The sequence below is a fragment of the Elephas maximus genome, chromosome 8, assembly GCF_024166365.1.
Source record: "Elephas maximus indicus isolate mEleMax1 chromosome 8, mEleMax1 primary haplotype, whole genome shotgun sequence".
NCBI classification, from domain to species: Eukaryota; Metazoa; Chordata; class Mammalia; order Proboscidea; family Elephantidae; genus Elephas; species Elephas maximus.
This window is the reverse complement of record NC_064826.1, coordinates 1445963-1470242: the sequence shown is the minus strand read 5'-3', so window position 1 is coordinate 1470242 and position 24280 is coordinate 1445963. Positions and strand designations below refer to the sequence as shown.

Below are 24280 nucleotides of genomic sequence, written 5' to 3'. Positions count from 1 at the left end.
TTTGTCTGGCCCTAGGCTGCAGCCTGCCGTGTGATTGGTATGGCCCTTGAAGGGATGGTCAAAAGACTATGCAAATGAAGTGACTATGTTGTTGTTCTTAGGTGCCAGTGAGTCAGTCTGGACTCCTAGTGACCCTATGTACAACACAATGAAACACTGCCCAGTCCTGTGCCATCCTCAAAATCATTGCTGTTTGAGCCCATTGTTGCAGCCACCTGTCAATCCATCTTGTTGAGGCTCTTCCTTTTTTTCATTGACCCTCTACTTTACCAAGCATGATGTCCTTCTTCAGTAATTGGTCCCTCCTGATGACACGACCAAAAGAGTATGAGACAAAGCCACGCCATCTTCACTTCTAAGGAGCATTCTGGCTGTACTTGTTCCAAGACAGACTTATTGGTTCTTCTGGCAGTCCATGGTATATTCAATATTCTTCGCCAACAACACCATAATTCCAAAGCCATCAAATTCTTCTCCAGTTTTGTTTATTCATTGACCAGCTTTCACATGCATATGAGGTGACTGAAAACATAATGGTTTGGGTCAGGTGCATCTTAGCCTTTGTCTCAGTCATCTAGCGATGCTGTAACAGAAATGCCGCAAGTGGACGGGCTTTAACAAAGAGTTGTTTATTTTCTCACTGTCCAGTAAGCTAGAAGTCTGAATTCAGGGCGCCGGCTCCAGGGGAAGGCTTTCTGGTGGCTCTGGAGGAAGGTCCTTGTCATCAGTCTTCCCTTGATCTGGGAGCATCTCAGCGCAGGAACCTCAGGTCCAAAGGACACACTCTGCTCCTGACACTGCTTTCTTGGTGGTATGAGGTCCCCTTGTCTCTCTGCTCACTTCTCTCTTTTATATCTCAAAAGAGATTGGCTTAAGACACTATCAAATCTTGTATATCTCATCAATATAACTACCACTAATCCATCTCATTTCATCACAGTGATAGGATTTATAACACATAGGGAAGTCACATAAAATGGTAGACCATCACAATATTGGGGGCCACAATTCAATCCATGACAGTCCTCAAAGTGACCTCTTTGCTTTTTAACGCTTTCAAGAGGTTTTTTTTGCAGATTTGCCCAATGCAAAATGTTGTTTGATTTTTTTGTATGGGCGTTGATCGTGGATCCAAGTAAAATGAAATCCTTGACAACTTCAGTATTTTCCCCATTCATCATGACGTTGCTTATTGGTCCAGTTGTGAGGATTTTTGTTTTATTTTGAGGTATAATTTATACTGAAGGCGGTCAGCTATGATCTTCACCAGTAAGTGCTTCAAATCCTCTTCCTTTCCACAAGCAAGGTTGTGTCCTCTGCATATCCCAAGTTGTTAATGAGTCTTCCTTCAGTCCTGATGCTGTGTTCTTGTTCATACAGTCCAGCTTCTCTGATTACCTGCTTAGCATACAGATTAAGTATGTCCCCCTGGCACACACATACCTTTCCTGATTTTAAACCACGGTGTATCTTCTTGTTTTGTTTGCCTCTTGGTCTATGTACGCATTCCTCACGAACACTGTTAAGTGTTCTGGAATCCCATCCTTCACAACTTTATCCATAATCTGCTATGATCAAACTATAGTCACAAATGAAGTGTCTGTAGCCTACTATGCAAATGAATTATCTGTGGCCTACTGAGAGAGGATTGGTCAACTTGTGGTGCCTGCTGGAGGGGCAATGCCTTGAAATTGACAAGGAGTTGCAGACAGAAGTCGCCAACCCCACAGAGGTTTTTTGAGACAAGACAGAAAAAGTAGAAAACGGGAAGCAGGAAGATGCAAAAAGGAGAAAAGCAGCAGAGAGAGAAGAAGCAAAGAACCTTCTAAAGGATCCATATGGGTCAAGGGCTGGAACACTGAAGACAGTGACAGGCCCGGAAGAGGCTCTGTGGCAGAGCCAAAGGCAGGAAGGCCTGTCCTCAGGGACCAATAGGAGGCCTGTTCTGAGGGAGTTGAGAAGAAGCCTGTCCTGAGGAGCCAAGAGGAACCTTGTCCTGAGATGGCCAAGAAGAGGCTTGTCCTGAGGGGACCGAGAGGAGGCCTGCACAGCCCAGAGGGAGTGTGCACAGCAGAGAGGTCCTGCTTGCTTGCACAACCCAGAGGAGCTGAAAGAGCTGTCCTGCACTAAAGGCTCTGCCTACATGCTTCCTAATCCTGATCCCAAGTTGTACCCTACTTCCTTAATAAACCACTTAACTGTAGGTATGGTCTGTGAGTTCTTTGTGGCCATGACAACAGATTTTCGAACCCAGATGAGAAGTAGAGAGTGCAGTGGGAGGGACAGCTGGTATCAGAACTAGTAAAGAGGTTGGAGTGTGTAGATGTCTGACCTCCACCTCATAGGGATCAGTCATGGGCTGATCTTGATTCTCATTATACACCCCCTGAAGTTAGACAGGTACTGATGCTACTACTCCCACCATTTTACACTCTGGATTCAAGAAACAATCTGTGATGGAGAGGGAAATATGGAAGGAAAATAAATTGCAATGCCAAATTATAAACTCTTCAGTGAAAGAACACCTTATCTAGAGATGAGGGTGGAGTAGGTTTGGAGGGTCATAGAAAGCTTCCTGGACAAAGGATTTTAGGACAGTTTTCTGGAACTCTGAATGCTCGCCAGTTCTAGGTTGAATCATTTGAAAATGGCTATTTCATAGGCCCCAACTTAACTGAATGTAACGATGGCATTTAAGTCCCTCAGGAAAGACCTCAAATGTCTACTTAATTCATAACTATCTTACAGTAGTATTTTCTGACTTCTGGATCCCAAAACAAGAGGCATAGCAGTGGCAATATGAATACCTGAAACGAGAAAAGTTAGAATTTTAAATCCTCCCATCTCCTTTCCTGCATTCCATTCCATTCCTAAAGGTTCCTCTCCCAGGTCCACTGGCCCCAAGGCTTTCAGCTTGCTCTGAGACCCTCAGTGTTCTCTCAGACTTGCCCAAAACTTCCCATTCTTTAGGTGGGACTGATCCATGTTAGAAAGAAGACAACCCAACTCAACTAGTTAATGCTAAATGTGACTGAATGACTCAAGCTCTGTTACCCTCCTGGAGCTATTTTGATTTTTAGGAGAGGTTACTGAAGAATCTTTGGTGAAAATCCAAGCAATAAAAGCAAGGCCTTTTGTGAAGGCCTTTCTGTATGCAAGCCATTTATAAGTCAAGAGTTGAGAAAGTGGGGGGCTACCTATCCTATGGTTCCACAGTCGGATATATTTTGTGACTGTGGTAGGAAAACATCTGCTTCATATTTTACATATGTTGTTGTTAGCTGCTGTTGAGTTGGCTCCAACTCCTGGTGACCCATGTACAACAGAACGAAACACTGCCTGGTCCTGTGTCATCTTTGTGATTGTTGGTATGCTCATGACCATTGTTTTGGCCACCGTGTATTTTGAGTGCCTGACAGCCTGGGGGCTCCACTGGGTTTTCACTGGCTAATTTTCAGAAATACATCACCAGGCCTTTTTTCCTAGTCTGTCTAAGAAAAGGAAGTGAGGAAATAAAAAACACCACGTATCTACAGTGGAAAGTGTGGTCCCCAGGGAAAAGCCTTCCATTTTACCTCCAATCTTACCAAGTGCCCAACAAGAAAACTGTTAAAATACACCTATGTTTTCCTTACTAGATCATTAGTAATGTAGGCTATCCCCCAAGCATTTTGGAGGATCATCTATTTTGGCAATAAGAATGTATAAAAGATGTTGAGAAAAGACCACAGTTCAGTAGGAAGAGCCAAATACCCTGATGGGATGTGTCTTACAAGAGACAGGTGGTTACTCAGGAAGTAGTGAATGGAGGTAGTGCCTCTGCTCTAGGCCGAGGGCTGCTGCCCAGCATGGAACTAGAATCTCTGCAGTGTTTTAGTTTGGGAAGTCACATTCTTCACATCTCTTAGTCAGATGACAATTTGAAATCCTTCCTTGCTTGTTCACAGAGTTAGGTTGTGAGTGACGGCCCTAGGTATGCGGCTATCCATGCCTTCTCAGCCTCTGCCACATATCGGGTAGCTACTTGGGCTGCCAAAGTTTATATTTAACTTGAGTATTTCAGGTAGGGAGTATGACACTTAATTTCAAACTAATGGGATTAACTACTTCAGCCTGCATGTTAAGAAAATACTTAGTCACATCTCATACTATACATACATGCAATCAAATTTTTAAATTCTGTCTGTTTTTAATTTGGTTTTACAAAGATTAATAATAAAGTGAATCTTGGTGAAAATTTGCCAAAAATGATTTGGTTACAGGACTTGAAAAGGGAAGCTTGGTTTGGTTCTATTTTAGAAATGATCAAAAAAAAGAGGTGCAGATAATCCCAGGCTTTTAGGTCCTGATTCCTAAGGCCTGCAGGTGTAGGACACTGAGAATCCCACACTTCGGTGTGATGTCTGGGCCTCATTTTCAGGCCATCTCCCACAGCTGACTGTCTTACCTGCCCATCAGGATACTACATTAGGTTTGCCTCCGGTGCATTTATCTTCCATCCCAAGAAGCCTATTGATGGGATGTCTGTGTACGTGATGTCCTTGTATGATATGTCTGGTGGTGTACATCTGTGTCTGTGTGGTGTGATATGGTGTGGCATGATGTGCATGTCTGTAGTGTATGTGTGTGTGTTATATTTGTGTGATTGTGTGTGCAGTGTGTTTGTGGTATGAGGTGTGTGTGATGTGTCGTGTATGTGTCTATGTGGTGTGGGATGTATATTCTGAGTAGTGTGTGAACATGAGAGATGTATGCAGTGTGTGTGTGTGGTGTTTGATGTATGTGTCTGTGTAGCATATGTGTGGTGTGACATGCATATGTCTGTGTGAACATGTGAGCTATGTGTGGTGCATTTCTTTATGGTGTGAGGGTGGGTGTGCAGTGTACCTGTGTGGTGTGTGTACATGTATGTGAAGTGTATCCATGTGGTGTACACACATACGTATGTGTGGTGAGGTGTGTGATGTATCATGTGGTGTGTGAACATGGGAGGTATGTGCAGTATATGTGGTGATGTGTGTGTGGTGTATGTGTGATGTGGCATGTATGCCTGTGTGAACGTGAGGCGTGTCTGTGTGCTGTATCTGTGTGTGGTGTGTATCCACGCAGTGTATGTACATGTGTATGAGTACTGAGATGTGTGACGTACCTGTGTGGTGTGTGAATGTGTGAGGTGTGTCTGTGTGGTATATGTGTGATGTGGCAGGTATGTTTGTGAACATGTGAGGTGGGTGTGTGTGGTGTGAGGGTCTGTGTGTGGTGTGCATCTGTGTGGTGTGTGTATATGTGTGACCTATATGTAGTGTGGGGTATGTGTGTACATACGTGATATGTGGTATAAAGTGCGGTGTATACTTGTGCGGTGTGTGTCGTGTGTCTGTGGTGCCCGCGCACACTTCCCGCCCCCTCTTTGCCCCCACTTGCCCCACCTGCGGAGACCGCGGCCCTCAGGGCTCAGTGTTGTCGGCGTCCAGGACCGGCCGTGGGCTCTGAGGTAGCGAGACGGCGGCAGGCCCGGCGAGGACCAGGTGCGGCGGGAGGAGGCAGGAGGAGGAGCCGGGCTGAGGAAGAGGAAGAAGAAGAAAAGGTGAAGGAGGTGAACGGAGGAGAAGGCGGAGCCGAGCGGAGGAGGAGACAGAGCTGGGCCGAGGAGGCTGAGGAGGAGGCGGAGCCGAGCCAGGGGGGAGGCGGAGCCGGGCTGAGAAGGAGACAGCCGGGCCGAGGAGCTGAGGAGGAGACACAGCCGGGCCGAGGAGGAGGCGGAGCCGGGTCAGGGAGAGGCGGAGCCAAGCGGAGGAAGAGGCGGAGTCGGACGGAGGAAGCCGAGCGGAGGAGGCGGGGCCGGGCTGAGGAGGAGGCGGAGCCGAGCTGAGGTGGAGGAGGAGGAGGAGGAGCCGAGCGGAGGAAGAGGCGGGCGGCGCGGCGCACGGCGGGCGGGGCGGCCCGGGAGCAGGACGCGGCCAGGCCTCGGCGGGACGGGCTTCGGGCCTTGTCTGGCCTTCTCGGGGCCGGGCGGGCGGGGAGCGCGGACGTCGCGGGGCCGGCCGGCGCAGGGGACGCGGACGCGGTGAGTGCGGCGGCGGGCCGCGGTGTCGCAGCGGCCGGGCCGAGGCGGCGCCGGCGGAATGGCGGCGGCGGCGGGGACGCGGCGCGGCGGCAGGGGCCTGAGTCAGCGCAGCGGCTGCGCGCGGCCGGCGGCGGCCGTTATGGGGTCACAATCGGCGGCCCGTTCTCTCGCGGCCCGGACGGGCGGCTGCGGCCGAGCGCGAACCCGCGCTGGGACGAGGCGGGGCGCGGTGACCCGGTGACCCGCCGTGAGGACCGGCCTGGCCCCTCGGCGCGGTGGGCGCTCGACTCGCCGGCCGCCGCGCCGCGCCTTCCGCGGGAGCTGGGAGCGCGGCGGCGAGCGGCCTGGCCGTCTTGGAGCCGCGTTGCGGAGTGACGGACGGGAACCGAAGCGGTTTCCACTTAGGCCGCGGCCCGGGCCTCCGTCCCGACCCCGCGGAAGCTGCGCGGGCTGCGGTCGCTCTGCGTCGGGGCCTCGCTGCGTCCCCGAAAGCCCGCAGGGCGTGTGGCTGTGTGGCCGGTGCGTGTGGTGCCGGCGAAGTACACCGTGTGTCGGCGGGGAGGCGCCGGGACCTGAGGCTCGCTTTGTCCGGGAGGTTTTTGAATATTAGGAAAAATTTAGTTTGAAGTTCTGTTTATTGCTCTGCATGGACAGTCCACATAGTTGCATCGCATTTCAAATTCCGAAGCTGGTGAACGCAAGGTGGCCTGGCGTTAACTCCACTATGCCCATGTTTGGAGGTTTTGGAGCGTGTTCCCGAAGCTTCAGAGGGGTGGCTGGATTACTTTCTGAATATGTTAAACTTTTTTCCGTCGCTGGTCTCATCTTTTAAAAGCTGTTTTGCCTGAAAACCCCTAAACCAACCAAGCTTAGTATACTGGAAGTTTTCACCCATTTCTCCGGCCCACTCTCAGAGCCCCTAGCCCTAGCCCTTGTAGGCAGCCCCATTGCTAACTTGTACCCCATCAGAAAACTGAGGGACACTCGCGTGTGTGAGCCGGTTATGCACAGCGTCGCAGAGTATTAAAGCAGGTTAGGTTCCTGATGCTTAATGAGCACCTGGTGATAATTAGCCTCGGTGATGAACACAGCTTTATTTCCCGTATGTTTCAAACTGGATTCCTTGAGGGCAAGGAATATTCCTTATTTATTTTTGCATCCCAGATTAGCACAGAACTTGGTCAAGGTGGTACCTCAGTGTTTGGATGAATGTTCTGAGTAGTTCTACCTGTTATACCTATTGTTTGACCACTTGCCCTGATTTTGGTTACAGAAAACACCCCAATTACACTGTTCACGAATGCAAGCTTTGTTACTGTTATTGCACTGTTATTGAATTTGCTGTCTTTTTCCTCCATCCTTTCTTTTTCATTACCTCGTCCTTTCCCCCTCCGTACCCCAGTATCTAGCCCAATGCCCCAAAAGATATGCCCAGGTTTTCTTTACCTGTGGAAATCAAGCAGGTGCCAAGAAAACAGTTTGTGAAACTTTACTTAGCTTTTTTCCCCTTCAAAACTAGATTTAAGGTGTCGAATTTGTTTATCTTTTTGTGAGTTTTTTTTTTTTTGAATCATTTTTTCCCCCAGGCTAAATATTGCACTTTGTGTTTGAAAATGAAAAAAGTAGCCTGATAGTTGAGGCTCTTCCATGTTGGAAAGATGAGGCAAACCCGCTTGTGCTACTACAGAGTCCGGGATGCGGCCTCTGATTGGAAAGACCCTTCTCAGGTCCTTGGGGATCTTTTTCAGAAGTTCACTCCCAGTATGCCCAGTCATAGACAGTCTGAACACACTAGTCTTTAAAATGTCTAGAATTACTTGACATTCTTCAGTTTAAAAAAATGAGGGCCCCAAAAACTTGTGAACGTGTTTGTATTTTTATTCTTTGCTGTTTTAATTCTCCGTAGGTCCCATCTACCCTTGACAATTGAGTGGGTCAGCCTGGAATAAAATGCCTTTTGGGGATTGTTAGCTTCATTTTAAGCTTGTCTTTTAGATATTTCTAGAGAAAAGAATAATAGTTCTAAGGATCAATTCTAAGTTCATCTTGATTTTTAAGCTTATCTGGTAGTTTTAGTAAAGTGTGTTTTTTTGTTTGATTTTCAAGATCGAAAAATGAGCATCAAATGAGGAATAAATCAAATTTGGGATTTTAAGCTCCCTGAGGAGGTTAAGCTCCTAGTTTGTAATATGTGAATTTTATTTAGTAACAAAATTATGACACTTTTAGTGATTTTCCTGTGTTTTATTCACTCATAGATTTTTCTAGCTCTATATATAGCTGTGTGTTGTTACTAGCTTACGTATATGTGTGGTGTTTATTTATTCATTTATTTTTGCTTAGACGTAGAACATTTTGCTTGAGAGCAAAGACATGGGGTCTAGTCTGAGCTAAACTTTGCTGAGCCTGTATTTCCTCATTTGTAAAATGAGTTGGTTTTTAATCGCACTGTTTAAGATTTCTTTAGGCCCTCAGAGTGTTTGGCTTCTGTGGGAGTGACATAACTTTGAACTTCAACAGCATTTTGAAAAACTGCCTTATAAAATATAATCCACCTTAATCATGACTGAAAAGCAGAATTGTGAAGCCCAAGTTTGATAGCAATTTAAATTTTTTCCTTTGTGGGAAAACTTGGATCTAGGAAGCTTACCTCTCCTTTCCCTGCTTCCACCCTACTGCTGTCCAGGTTCCCAGGATCCCCTGCCACCCTCCCTGCCGCTGTGGCTCATGCTTTCTCCTGCCTAGAATATCATCTCTCTTCCGTTCCCTTAAGTCCCTGAGTGGTGCAAGCGGTTTGCGATCATCTTCTAACATAAAGGTCGGTGGTTTAAACCCACCCAGTGGCTCCGAGGGCGAAAGACCTGACTGTTTGCTGTAGTAGTAAAGATTACAGCCTAGCAAACCCTATGGGGGCAGTTCTGCTTTGTCTCGTGGGTCACCATGAGTTTGGTTTTCCTCCCCCTTCCTGTTACCTGGTAACTCCTGCACCTTCAAGAACACTTAGCACAGGCATTGCCACCCCTGGGTGAGAGCCCTTCTCGGTTCCCGGCACTGTCACAGCACCCAGCATTTGAATTTTTCTTGGGGGTTTCTTCCACTAGCCTGAGCTACCTTGGGGCAGGAACCTTGTGGACACATCTGTCCCCCTGCCTAGCACTCTGCACACATCAGCATACATTTAACACCTACTTTGGACCTCCTCCACTCAGGCTCTGCAGAGCCTAGAGGGCTATAGGCGCTGCTGTCACATCCAGCTTAGGGGACATGGAAGGAGAAACAAGGCTGTGGGTGGCCCCAGGGTTGGAAGCAGTGAAGCCCACATTAATACTCCTATGTACTCGTAGCAACTACAGAGCTTGAACTTTTAACCAGATGTCAGAAAGTGTTTGACAGACCTATACAAAGACCAGATTGATTTATAGGATTCATCTCTGATCATTCCTACAGAACCCATTACCAGACTCGGGTTGACTACCAGGAATAGGCAGCTTCTTCTTGGTCTTCTGGTGACCGGTGGTGTGTTGAAGGAGAGTAACTGGGCACTGATGGGATACAAATGAACAATTGTGGATCTTTGGGGCTGTTGTGAAATCAGGTATGGTATTTTGACTCATCAGCCTTGCAAACATTTGTAAAACGATGTAAGACTCTTGAGGTCCAACAAGCTGCCATTTTTTTAAAGGCTTGTTTCAGAAAATATTTTGGAAAACAGTGTGTGAGAGGACTGCAGTCATTTAAAGTATATATATGAAGTATGTATGCACTGGTGAAAATATTTAAAGTAGTAAAAATGTTTTAGGGTAGTGAATGTGTGTGCTTTTAAAATATTTTTCAAAAAAATTTTTGAGAACCAAAAGATAAGCCTGTCTAAGCATAGCACCAAAGTAGGAACTGCAAAGGGGAGATTTGTTGGACTACTGTAGAATGATAAAACTCATATGTTAAAATTCTGTAAGCATGATTAAAGGCAAATATTAACCTGAGAAAAATGTTGTAACTTACAAGCAAATTTTAATTTCCTTACTTTAAAAAAAAGGTACAGTAGGATGGATCACTTTATGTGTCCGTTCTCACCATGGTCTTGTAACTTCCACCAAATGATTGGGTGATACTGTACACGTAAGGTGCTTGTGGCCCCCCAAGGGGATTGGACAGCTTGATAATGATGCAAATAAGGTGTGTGGAACCCTAACAAAGGGATTGTTCAGTTTTGCCATCCTGCTAGGCTTAAAAGAGAGCCAATCCCAGAGCAGAGGGGGAACCTGGCTACCACCAAGAAAAAGAGCTAGCAGTAGAGCACATTCTTTGCATCCAGGACTCCTGGCTGAGAGCCTCCTAGGCAGAGGAGAAAGAGAGAGCAGTGTGACCAGAGACAGCTGGAAGCAGCAGCAGAGAAACAGTAGCAGCTTCCCAGCCCATAGAGCAAGAGAGCTGAGCGCCTACACCAAGAGGCTTCCTGCCAGAGTGGGGTGCCTCTGGGACTTACTGCAGAGCTAAAAGGGCTTTGTAACACTTGCCTGAGCAGGGCAGAAGCTGGGCCAGCCCAAAGCCTGCCTGCAACATGGCTGAGAAGAGGCTGTCTTGATGGAAGAACTGTATCCTGAGCATTCTTGAACCTGTACTGTAATCTGTTACTTCCCTAATAAACCCCATAGCTGTGAGTGGTCTGTGAGTTTCTGTGTGGCCACTGGAACCAATTATCAAACCCAGCAGAGAAGTAGAGAGTGCCATGGGAGAGGTGGTTGGTGTCAGAATGGGTAAAGATGGTGGAGAGAAGAGACGTGTCTGATCTCCGCCTTGCAGGAATCGGCCTTGGGCTGTTGATCTTGATTCTTCTTCCCCCTTGTGAAGTTAGAGGTCCAACGCCTCCCCCATACCATTTTTACAAAGGGCCTATAAACCAATAAGAAAAAGAAGGCCCCTACACATGAAAAAAAAGGGCAAACTGGTAATAAGAGAAAGTCTTCTCAGGAGACATGAGAAGACTTTCAACTTGGCTAGCAGTACTTGCAGAACTGCAAAACAGTGAGACAGTGGTTTTTAAAATGTTGGCATAGATTTAAGGATAAACCACTTATGGCCATGGCATGGAGAAATGGGCCCACTCGGATTCACTAGAAAGAGTGTGACTTAGTACAATTTTTCAGGAGAGAAATAGGTGACAAGACCTTATGGGACATATATGCTGTTAGAAATTGCTAATCCACTTCTAAGGATTTAGTCTGAGAAAATACAAAACTTTATTAATACTTTTATGTCCCATCATGGGTGTGCCGTTATGTACTAATTCCTTGTTATTGAACATTTGTTTTCATTTTTTATTTATTAAAAATGGTTATATAAGCACTGCTTAGGTGAATCTGAGCATTTATATAATATTTAATGGCTATTCATTGTAAATGATGCTGAAATAACTGAAACTGAAGCAGAAGTTCAAGCCTTGAGTTGCAATATTAAAGGATTCTTCAGGGGAATATTAAACGATGAAAGAAGCATCAAAAGAAGATGGAAGGAATAGAGTCACTACCAAAAGAATTGGTCGATGTTCAACCATTTCAGGAGGTAACGTATGATCAGGAACCAATGCTACTAAAGGAAGCAGTCCAAGCTGTATTGAAGGGAATGGTGAAAAACAAGGTTCCAGGAATTGACAGAATACTAATTGAGATGTTTCAACAAACAGATGCACTGCTGGAGGTGTTTACTTGTCTATGTCAAGAAATTTAGAAGGCAGCTTCCTGGCCAACCAGTTGGAAGAGACCCACATTTGTGTCCATTCCAAAGAATGGTGTTCTATCCGAATGCAGAAATTACTAGGCAATATCGTTAATATCACACAAAGTAAAATTTTGGTGAAGATCATTCAAAAGTGGCTGCAGCAGTACATGACAGAGAACTGCCAGAAGTTCAAGCTGCATTCAGAAGAGGACACAGAGTGAGGGATATCATTGCTAATCTCAGATGGATCTTGGCTGAAAGCGGAGAATACCACGAAGATGTTTACCTCTGTTTCATTGACTGTGCAAAGTCATTAGACTGTGGATCATAACAAATTATGGATAACATCTCAAAGAATGAGAATTTCAGAACACTTGTGCTCATGAGGAACCTGTACATAGATCAAGAGGCAGTCAGTTGAATGGAACAAGGGGATACAGCATGGTTTAAAGTCAGGAAAGATGTGTGCCAGGGTGGTATCCTTTCACCATACTTATTCGACCTGTATACTGAGTACATAATCATAGAAGTTGGACCCTATGAGGAAGAACACGGCATCAGGATTGGAGGAAGACTCACTAACAACCTGCAATGTGTAGATGACACAACCTTTCTTGCTAAAAGTGAAGAGAACTTGAAGCACTTACTGATGAGGATCAAAGAGCACAGCCTTCAACATGGATTACACCTCATCATAAAACAAAAATCCTCACAACTGGACCAATAAGCAACATCATGATAAAAGGAGAAAAGATTGAAGTTGTCAAGGATTTCATTTAACTTGGATCCACAATCAGTGCCCCTGGGAGTGGTGGTCAGGAAATCAAACGAAGTGTTGCATTGGGCAAATCTGCTGCAAAAGACCTTTTTAAAGTGTTGAAAAGCAAAGGTATCACTTTGAGGACTAAGGTGCACCTGAAGCACCTGACCCAAGCCATGGTATTTTCAGTCACCTCATATGCACGCGAAAGCTGGACAATGAATAAAGAAGATTGAAGAATTGACGACTTTGAATTATGGTGTCGTGGAAGAATATTGAATATACCATGGACAGCCAGAACGAACAAATCGGTCATGAAAGCAGTACAGCCAGAAAGCTTCTTTAGAAGCAAGGATGACGAAACCTCGTTTCACATACTTTGGACATGTTATCAGGAGGGACCAGTTCCTGGAGAAGGACATCATCCTTGGTAACATAGAAGGTCATCGAAAAAGAGGAAGACCCTCAACGAGATGAATTGACACGGTAGCCACAACTCTGGGCTCAAGCATACCTGTGATTATGAGGATGGCACAGGATGGCAGTGTTTTGTTCTCTTGTACGTGGGGACACTATGAATCAAAACCTGCTTGATGGCCCCTAACAACAACACAACAATTAAGTGACAGAGATATGCTATAAAACAGCATACATGATATCTCAAAAAAAAAAAAAATTCAGGTATGTTATGTATTTTCTTTTTTAAAGATAATCAAAACATTAATAGTGATTGTCTCTGAGTCGTAGGATTTTTGGGATACTATTATTCTTTGTGTTTTCATTTTTCCCGATTTTCTACAGCAGACATATATTATGATACAGTGAATTAACCCCCCCCCCCCAAAAATAGCCAAACACATAGCCGTTAAGTCAATTCCAACTCACAGTGACCCTACACGACCTACTAGATCTGCCCCATACGGCTTTTGTGGCTATAATCTTTATGGAAGCAGAGTGCCGCATCTTTCTCCTGCAGAGCAGATGGAAGGTTTGAACCATCAACCTTTGGTTAGCAGCCAAGTGTTTAACCACTGTACCACCAGGCTTCCTTAATACAGTGGATTAGAAATGGGAAGATGAGTCCAGCAAAGGAGACACCTGGCGACAGGAGAAGGCCCTCCACCCCCAAAGCCACACACCTGGAGAGAGGGCCTGCAGGGATAGAGACTAAAGTTACCTAGCGTGACACCGAGCGGACACCTTACCCCAGACTGTCATATTGCATTCGCTGTCTTTTTTCTTTTTATAATAAGCTAATATGGCTGCTTTCTCCTGTGGCCAGTTGTCTCCTTTGTTGGAGTCATCTTCCCTTTTTCCCCCCGTATCTTAATCCCCTCATTTTTCATGCCCTCCGTGAAAGCGTCTTAATCTCAAAACTCATTTACTGTCTTGGTATTCTATTATATTTATTTATAATTTTAGAGTGTATACTGATGAATTGTCTTTAGTGTGGAATTGTCTTTTCCTTATTGATATCGTGGACTTGGGATTCTTTTTTGCTTATTTCACAACTCTTAGTGATGGAGCCTCGGTGGTACAGTAGTTAAGAGCTTGGCTGCTAACCAAAAGGTCAGCAGTTCGAATCCACCAGCCACTCCCTGCAAACTGTATGGGGCAATTCTACTCTGTCCTGTAGGGTCACTGTGAGTCAGAATCAACAGCCATGGGTTAGGGGTCCCCCCCACCCCCACACCAGTGATGGTAGTAGTGGGAGCCCTGGTAGTGCAGTGGCCAAGTGCTGAGCTGCTGCCTGGAAGGTCTGCGGTTCAAACCCACCAACCACTCTGTAGGATAAAGATGTGGCAGTCTGTTTCGGTTAAGATTTACAGCTTTAGAAACTTTGTAGGCAGCTCTGTCCTGTCGTATAGGGTCGCTGAGTTGGAATTGACTCAGTGGCAATGGGTTTGGTTTTTTAGTTTTAGTAATAGTAGTAGAGGGAGCTCTGGTGGCACGGTGATTAAATACTCGACTGCTAACCAGAAAACCGTTAGTTCGAACCCATTGGCCAATTCGTGGGAGAAAGATGTGACAGTCTGCTTCCATAAAGATTACAGCCTTAGAAATATTAGGGGCAGTTCTACTCAGTCCTGTAGGGTCGCTGTGAGTCACAATCTACTTGACGGTACCTAACAACACCAGTGATAGTAGATGTATTTTTAAAACTGAATGCCTAAACCTTATTTTGTTATGCTTAAAAATATAAATTTGCTAAAAATTAGAAAAAATAAATTCTTTCGACATAGTCTGTGCTATAGCTTGGGCAATGGAAAAGTTACCATCAAATCAATTGTTTAACAAATGTGTTCTAAATGGCACAGATTAGAATACTATTCTCTATGATGGAAACCCTGGTGGCATAGTGGTTATAAGAGCTATAGCAGCTAACCAAAATGTCGGCAGTTCAGATCCACCAGGCGCTCCCTGGAAACTCTATGGGGCAGTTCTACTCTGTCCTATAGGGTCGCTATGAGTCCGAATCGACTCGATGGCAACAGGTAATGAGGTAATTCTCTAGGAGTTGGAATCGGCTCGACTGCAATGGGTTTTAATGGGTTATTGGAATTAGAGAAAATAGGTGCACAGAAATGCGTCACTAGATGCCAGAAAAAAATGCCTTTGCTCTGTAGAAATTAATTCTATACTGGCTGAAATAGTTAAATGTGCCTGATAAGCAAAGGCATTTGGGAATCAGGATGTGGAAAAAGACTGAAGGGCCCTGACCTCCCTCCTGCGGGGTGGACCAAGCCTACTGATGGGACTGGTCTGCAACTTTTTTGTCCCAGGAAGAGCCCCGGGGACAGATCTAGAGTTGAGGCCCGACTGCCCCAACTGATCTTAGGGAGTGGGAGACATTTGATTTGGGGAAGGCTGAGAAAATTTGAAGATTTGGAAGCTCTGACAGGTTGACCTTGAGGCTCCCCTTATAAGAAGCAATGAATACCGCTACCTGTATTTTCGCTACCTGTATTTTCTCTGACGTGTTGGTCAGTTTGTCATACTGTGGGGGCTTGTGTGTTGCTGCGACGCTGGAAGCTATGCCACCAGCATTCAGATACAAGCAGGGCCACCCATGGAGGACAGGTTTCAGCTGTGCTTCCAGACTAAGACAGACTGGGAAGAAGGACCCAGCAGTCTACTTCTGAAAAGCATTAGCCAGTGAAAACCTTATGAACGGCAGCAGAACGTTGTCTGATATAGTGCTGAAAGGTGAGCCCCTCAGGTTGGAAGGCACTCAAAAGATGACTGGGGAAGAGCTGCCTCCTCAAAGCAGAGTTGACCTTAATGATGTGGATGGAATAAAGCTTTCGGGACCTTACTTGCTGATGTGGCATGACTCAAAATGGGAAGAGACGGCTGCAAACATCCATTAATAATTGCAACCTGGAATGTACAAAGTATAAATCTAGGAAAATTGGAAATCATCAAAAATGAAATGGTACGCATAAACATCGATATCCTAGGCATTAGTGAGCTGAAATGGACTGGTATTGGCCATTTTGAATCGGACATGGATTCGAAATGGGAATGACAACTCGAGGAATGCTGTTGTATTCATCATCAAAAATAACGTTTCAAGATCTATCTTAAAGTACAGTGCTGTCAGTGATAGGATAATATCCATATGCCTACAAGGAAGACCAGTTAATACGACTATTATTCAAATTTATGCACCAACCGCTAGGGCCAAAGATGAAAAAATAGAAGATTTTTATCCGCTGCTGCAGTCTGAAATTGATCGAACATGCAATCAAGATGCGCTGATAATTACTGGCGATTGGAATGCAAAAGTTGGAAGTAAAGAAGAAGGATCAGTAGTTGGAAACTATGGCCCTGGTGCTAGAAACAATGCTGGAGATGGAATGATAGAATTTTGCAAGACCAACGACTTCTTCATCGCAAGTACCTTCTTTCACCAGCATAAACGGCAACTATACACATGGACCTCACCAGATGGAACACACGGAAATCAAATTGACTACATCTGTGGAAAGAGATGATGGAAAAGCTCAATATCGTCAGTTAGAACAAGGCCAGGGGCCAACTGCGGAACAGACCATCAATTGCTCATATGCACATTCAAGTTGAAACTGAAGAAAATCAGAGCAAGTCCACGAGAGCCAAAATACGACCTTGAGTATATCCCACCTGAATTTAGAGACCATCTGAAGAATAGACTTGATGCATTGAACACTAGTGACCGAAGACCAGACGAGTTGTGGCATGACATCAAGGACATCATACATTAAGAAAGCATGAGGTCACTGAAAAGACAGGAAAGAAAGAAAAGACAAAGATGGATGTCAGAGGAGACTCTGAAACTTGCTCTAGAGCATCGAGCAGCTAAAGCAAAAGGAAGAATTGATGAAGTAAAAGAACTCAACAGAAGATTCCAAAGCGTGTCTCGAGAAGACAAAGTAAAGTATTATAATGACATGTGCAAAGAGCTGGAGATGGAAAACCAAAAGGGAAGAACACGCTCGGCGTTTCTCAACCTGAAAGAACTGAAGAAAAAATTCAAGCCTCGAGTTGCAATAGTGAAGGATTCTATGGGGAAAATATTAAATGACGCAGGAAGCATCAAAAGAAGATGGAAGGAATACACAGAGTCATTATACCAAAAAGAATTAGACGATATTCAGCATACGATCAGGAACTGATGGTACTGAAGGAAGAAATCCAAGCTGCTCTGAAGGCATTGGTGAAAAACAAGGCTCCAGGAATTGATAGAATATCAATTGATATGTTTCAACAAACAGATGCAATGCTGAAGGTGCTCACTCGTCTATGCCAAGAAATATGGAAGACAGCTTTCTGGCCAACTGACTGGAAGAGATCCATGTTTATGCATATTCCCAAAAAAGATGATCCAGCTGAATGTGGAAATCATGGAGCAATATCATCAATATCACACGAAAGCAAAATTTTGCTGAAGATCATTCAAAAACGGCTGCAGCGGTATAACGACAGGGAACTGCCAGAAATTCAGGCTGGTTTCAGAAGAGGACGTGCAACCAGGGATATTATTGCTGATGTCAGGTGGATCCTGGCTGAAAGCAGAGGATACCAGAAGGATGTTTACCTGTGTTTTATTGACTATGCAAAGGCATTTGACTGTGTGGGTCATAACAAACTATGGATAGCACTGCGAAGAATGGGAATTCCAGAACACTTAATTGTGCTCATGAGGAACCTTTACATAGATCAAGAGGCAGTTGTTCAGGCAGAACAGGGGGATACTGATTGGTTTAAAGTCAGGAACGGTGTGCGTCAGGTTTGTATTCTTTCACCATACCTATTCAATCTGTGTGCTGAACAAATAATCCGAGAAACTGGACTATATGAAGAAGAACGAGGCATCAGGATTGGAGGAAGACTCATTAACAACCTGCGTTATGCAGATGACACAATCTTGGTTGCTGAAAGTGAAGAGGACTTGAAGCACTTACTAATGAAGATCAAAGACCACAGCCTTCAGTATGGATTATCCTCAACATAAAGAAAACAAAAATCCTCACAACTGGACCAATGAGCCACATCATGATAAACGGAGAAAAGATTGAAGTTGTCAAGGATTTCATTTGACTTGGATCCACAATCAACAGCCATGGAAGCAGCAGTCAAGAAATCAAAAGACACATTGCATTGGGCAAATCTGCTGCAAAGGACCTCTTCAAACTATTGAAAAGAGCAAAGATGTCACCCTGAAGACTAAGGTGTGCCTGACCCAAGCCATGGTATTTTCAATCACATCGTATGCATGTGAAAGCTGGACAATGAATAAGGAAGACTGAAGAAGAGTTGATGCCTTTGAGTTGTGGTGCTGGCGAAGCATATTGAATATACCGTGGACTGCCAACAGAACGAACAAATCTGTCTTGGAAGAAGTGTGGCCAGAATGCTCCTTAGAGGCAAGGATGGCGAGACCGCATCTTACGTGCTTTGGACATGTTGTCAGAAGGGACAAGTCCCTGGAGAAGGACATCATGCTTGGCAGAGCACAAGGTCAGCGGAAAAGAGGAAGACCCTCAACAAGGTGGATTGACACAGTGGCTGCAACAGTGAGCTCAAGTATAACAATGATTGTAAGGATGGCGCGGGACCGGGCAGTGTTTCGTTCTGTTGTGCATAGGGTCGCTCTGAGTCAGAACAGACTCGACGGCATCTAATAACAACAACAACCTGTATTTCACAAGGCCTGGCTGACACCTTTTATGACTGGCTGCTCCCCAGGGCATTCCGCCATCCTAAGACGCTATGTCTCAGCTGCTTCTCCAGGTCCCACAGTACACTCCTGGTCAGCCAGTCCTGCCTGATGTGCTGGGGCTGGACACCTGATGTGGGGGGGACGTCCCTGCAAGCAAAGACAGACAGGGGTTGAGGGAGGCTAGGACAAACAGCCTAGGGTGGCACTTCAGTGGTACTTTATAAATATCTTGCGTGTGGGTGACGCACCCTGCTTGTAGGTATCATGTCCTGCGTATGGATGACGTACCAGTAGTATGTCCAGCATGTGAGTATGTGCCCTGTGTATGGTGATGTGCCCTGTGTGTGGTGATGTGACGGGTCCTGTGTGTGGCGATGTGACATGTCCCGTGTGTGGTGATGTGACATGTCCTCTGTGTGGTGATGACATGTCCTGTGTGTGGTGATGTGACGGGCCCTGTGTGTGGTGATGTGATGGGCCCTGTGTGTGGTGATGTGACGGGCCCTGTGTGTGGTGACAGGCCCTGTGTGTGGTGATGTGATGTGCCATATGGGGGGTTTACATCTGCTCTTCAGCTGGGGCGTGACTGGTGAACTGTGTCACACATGGAGCCATGTTTGAACTGATGACCATTTTATTGATTTTTGGTCACAGTTATTTTTACAGTAAAGGAGTGCTGCTTTACCACCCGCAAGTTATTGCTTTTTCATGATATTTCCTTATTTCTTGAGGCCACCATTTGTCCGTGTTCTGTGACATGTAATGTATGGGGTAGGAGGAAAGACCTGTGAGTAAATACATTTAGGAAATGCTGGCTTGCATATCGAAGGACCTTTAACATGTTAATATGTGTTGCTATGTCCACTGGGAGAAATATTTTATTTCATTGATTCAGAAATGCCATTGACTGTAAGGTGCATCCTTAATGTAACAGTAGCTTTTTTTTTTTTTTTTTTTTTAATTTTGTGCTTTAAGTGAAAGTTTACAAATCAAGTCGGTCTCTCACACAAAAACTTGTATACACTTTGCTACATACTCCCAATTGCTCTCCCCGTAATGAGGCAACCCACTCCCTCCCTTCATTGTCTCTTTTCGAGTCCCTTTCACCAGCTTCTAACCCCCTCTACCCTCTCATTTCCCCTCCAGGCAGGAGATGCCAACATAGTCTCAAGTGTCCACCTGATCCAAGAAGCTCACTCCTCACCACCATCCCTCTCCAACCCATTGTCCAATGCAGTCCATGTGCGAAGAGTTGGCTTTGGGAATGGTTCATGTCCTGGGCCAACAGAAGGTCTGGGGGCCATGACCACCTGGGTCCTTCTAGTCCCGGTCAGACCATTAAGTCTGGTCTTTTTATGAGAATTTGGTGTCTGCATCCCACTGCTCTCCTGCTCCCTCAGGGATTCTCTGTTGTGTTCCCTGTCAGGGAACGGTTATAGCTGGGCACCATCTGGTTCTTCTGGTCTCATGCTGATGTAGTCTCTGGTTTATGTCTGTTGGGCTCTCTTTCTTGGTGTTCATTCTCCTTTGATCTAGGTGGTTGAGACCAGTTGATGCATCTTAGATGGCCACTTCCTAGCATTTAAGACCCCAGGCGCCACTCTTCAAAGTGGGATACAGAATGTTTTCTAAATAGATTTTATTATGCCAGTTGACTTAGATGTCCCCTGAAACCATGGTCCCCAAACTCCCTCCCCTGCTACGCTGGCCTTCGAAGTATTCAGTTTATTCAGGAAACTTCTTTGCTTTTGGTTTAATCCAGTTGTGCTGACCTCACCTGTATTGCCTGTTGTCTTTCCTGTCACCTAAAGTAGTTCCCATTTAGTATCTAATTAGCGAATGCCCCTCTCCCACCCTCCCCACTCTCGTAACCATCAGAGATTTTCTTCTCTGTTTAAACTGTTTCTCAAGTTCTTATAATAGTGGTCTTATACAATATTTGTCCTTTTGCAACTGACTGGTTTCGCTCAGCATAATGCCTTCCAGATTTCTCCATGCTATGAAATGTTTCACAGATTCCTCGCTGTTCTTTATCGATGCGTAGTATTCCATTGTGTGAATGTACCATAATTTATCCATTCATCTGTTGATGGGTACCTTGGTTGCTTCCATCTTTGTGCTATTGTAAACAGTGCTGCAATGAACATGGGTGTGCATATATCTGTTCGTGTGAGGGCTCTTATTTCTCTAGGCTATATTCCAAGGAGTGGGATTGCTGGATCGTATGGTAGTTCTATTTGTAGCTTTTTAAGGAAGCGCCAAATCAATTTCCAAAGTGGTGGTACCATTTTACGTACCCACCGGCTGTGTATAAGTGTTCCAATCTCTCCACAACCTTTGCAACATATATTGTGTTTTTTGGATTAATGCCAGCCTTGTTGGAGTGAGATGAAATCTCATTGTAGTTTTGATTTGCATTTCTCTATTGGCTAATGATCGTGAGCATTTCCTCAAGTATCTGTAACAGTAGCTTTTGAAGGAAGAAACCTCCACGACCACATGGTTTGTTTTGTAGACCATGTACTGACTTCAGCATCATAGAGAGTGAAAGATAGTGGGCCTTACAGCAGAGCTTTGGTGTGTAGTAAGGTGGTCTGCCTGCTCTTTCTATCTTTGGTGGAGCATCAGTTAGCATCTTAAGACTTGTGTTCTTTGGAGATTGATCCTGTTGGGTGCACAGTTGTGGGTTTAGCTGTCTGCAGACAAAGTTTACTTCGTTCCATGTCTACAGTCTTGAATCCTCAGTGCTTTCACAGGAAGGATCGCCTTAAACACATAGGCAAACCAGGGGCCAGCATTAGTGTGTCAGGGTAGTATATCGAGTAGTCAAGCCTGTGGCATCCACATTCACTGGAGGGGTCATATATTAAGGGTACGCTTTTATATGCAACCAAACACCTCATGGGACTTGGTTCTTTGGTTTGGAGGTTTAGGGTCATGATTTCCTGACATCCCAGTTAATTGACCTAAAATTGTATTTAGTGCTTCAGTTCTATCTTCTAGTTCGTTGTATAGTGGGGTCTTAAAAGCTTGCTGAGCAGCATCCAAGGTACAGCAACTGGTCTCTATTTACCTGGAGCACTAGAAGAAGGAGAGTCAAGAATAGGTGGAGGAAATGGCGCACGTGGGTAATTGTCTCCATGAACAACTGCCTCCTTTGCCACGAGACCAGAAGAACTGAGTGATGCCCAGCTACCATTACTGAGTATCTCAACCAAAGACTATCTAGTAAAATCCCGATGAAAAGGGGGGAAATGTAGTACAGACTTCCAAATTCTCATGGGATGCAGGCTTTTTGGAGCCATAGAGGTTGGATGAACCCCTGAAACCATTGCCCTAAGATAACTTTTAAACCTTAAACCAAAAATATCTTTAAAGCAAACAATAGTTGAGCTTAACTATTAAACAATGCCCGCCTCAAACGTTGTGCTCTTTTAAGATCTATCTTATCTGGGATCAAATTGACAATAGCAGCTTGAAAGATTAAGATAAGAACCTTAGATAAGACAGAAAATTTAGAAAACCCACTGCCCTCAAGTTGATTCTGACTCATAACCACCCTAGAAGACAGAGTAGAACTGCCCCATAGAGTTTCCAAGGAGCACCTGGTGGATTCAAACTGCTGACCTTTTGGTTAGCAGCCGTACCACTTAACCACTACACCACCAGGGTTTCCAGAAAATTTAGGGGGCAGTGAATTTATGTTAATGGAGGATGAACAATTCAGAAGGGGGAGTGAGAAAGGTTGTACAACTTGAAGAATGTAATTACTGGCACTAAATGGTACATGTAGAAACTGTCGAAGTGGTGTGTGTTCTGCTGTGTATATTTGCAACAACAAAAATAAAATTAATTATTAGAAAATAGTTCAGTGACAAAGCTATCATCAGTCCGTAAAAAAAAAAAAGTGCATTTTAGACTTGGAAAATGTTAATCTTTTCCTGAAAGTCTAAACTGCCGTTTTTAAAAGCTTCTCAGTTGAAAGTCAGAGGCAGGACTTTGTCTCTGCTCCTCTCCAGGGTTTTCTGAGCATCGTTCCTGATGCATGAAGTCGGTTCTCCTGCATCCTGCTCCGTGGATCCAGTGCATGAGTGTCATTCACATAGCATGTTGATGGGCATGTTTCTTTACTGGTGCCCTTGGAAGGCAGTGGACCAGGCTACTGCCTTCTTGGGCACTTTCTTGGCACCAGTGTCTGTGGAGGGCTTTGCCACCCTAGTTGTGTCCGGCCTGTCATCTTTTCTTACTCTTCGCGTACTTTGAAGAGAGTTCTTTTTGACTTGATCCTCTGTTGCAGTTTGTCTTGCTTTATAACAGTTCTTGAGGTTTAACTGTTCTGGCTTGAACTTCTGCTGCACTCCATTTAATCCATCTAACCTTGCTGCCTTCAGGGCCTTTCCATGTGGCTAATCTACCCTTACTTCCTGTCGTGGGTTGACTTGTGTCCTCCAAAAATATGTGTATCAATTTGGCGAGCTCATGATTCCCAGTTATGATTGCCTACCATTTTGTTATCTGATGTGATTTCCCTGTGTGTTGTAAATCCTGTCACTAAGATGTTGATGAGATCTACAAGATTAGAGAGTATCTTAAGCCAGTCTCTTTTGAGATGTAAAAGAGAGGAGCAAGTAGAGAGACTTGGAGACCTCACACCTCGAAGAGAGCAGTGCCGGGAACAGAGCACATCCTTTGGACCCAGGATTCCTGTGCAGAGAAGCTCCTAGCCCAGGGAAAGATTGATGACAAGGACCTTCCTCCAGAGCCAACAAAAAGAGAAAGCCTTCCCCTGGAGCTGGTGCCCTAAATTTGGACTCGTAGCCTGCCAGACTGTGAGAGAAGAAACTTGTGTCTGTTAAAGCCATCACTTGTGGTATTTCTGTTATAGCTACACTCATCCCAAATTGACCTCCTTTCTTGTTCCTTAAACCATACCGAATTTTTTTGTTTCTAGCATTATATCTGAGGCCCAGGCTTAAAAATTAGTGATCAGCTCTCTTTTTTCTCTTGTCTAGCTTTAGTGAGCCATCAGATTTCCTTAGTTCCTCCTTTAATGCCCCGTTTATTCGTGCTTTCTGTTCGGTTCTCTACCACAGCCTCGTTTTGCCCTCAGTCCTCATGCCTGGTGGAGCAATGTGTTATTATTACCTGTCCACCTGTGCTCGGGTTGGTGATGGCCACACTGACCACAGGCGTGTCCACTCTACAGGCGTGTCCACAGTGGGGATTTGAGGGCCACTGTGATCAGCCTTTGCCAGTCCTTTAGCACAATAGTGAAAGATGTCAAAGTGTAGATTGTGTACAATACTGGTATGCTTTTTCTATAAACTGGCCGTATAGCACGTCTCACCTTACTTTAAGAAAGGCAGAGTGTTTATTCTGGACATTTGTCTTCTGTCCTAGTTCTTTAAACTGGGCTTAAGACTTCTAGTAATAAGTCTGCTTTAAAATTTCGAGATAGCAAACCAGTTTGTGAAGGAAGTTCTGTTAACTTTGAGATTTTACCTATAATAAATTATAAATGTAGACATTT

At 44.9% G+C, this 24280-nt stretch overlaps 1 protein-coding gene and 1 long non-coding RNA gene across 5 annotated transcripts in view; one reads left to right on the top strand and one right to left on the bottom strand.

Moving 5' to 3' along the window:
• The window catches only part of LOC126081951 (uncharacterized), a 51876-nt gene extending 46201 nt beyond the window's left edge, over positions 1-5675 (bottom strand). The window contains exon 1 of the long non-coding RNA XR_007518477.1: positions 5430-5675. This is a non-coding gene — a long non-coding RNA (uncharacterized LOC126081951). The remainder of the gene's footprint in view (positions 1-5429) is intronic.
• A 253-nt stretch (positions 5676-5928) lies between these two features.
• CUL1 (cullin 1) overlaps positions 5929-24280 on the top strand; it is an 82766-nt gene continuing 64414 nt past the window's right edge. For 2 of the 4 annotated variants that reach the window (XM_049894176.1, XM_049894179.1), the window contains exons 1-2: positions 5929-6067; positions 9515-9662. The gene's annotated coding sequence lies outside the window, so the exon portion shown is untranslated. Of the gene's footprint in view, positions 6068-8939; positions 9663-24280 lie in introns of those variants that run through there. The other 2 variants (XM_049894177.1, XM_049894178.1) reach the window with 2 other exon arrangements.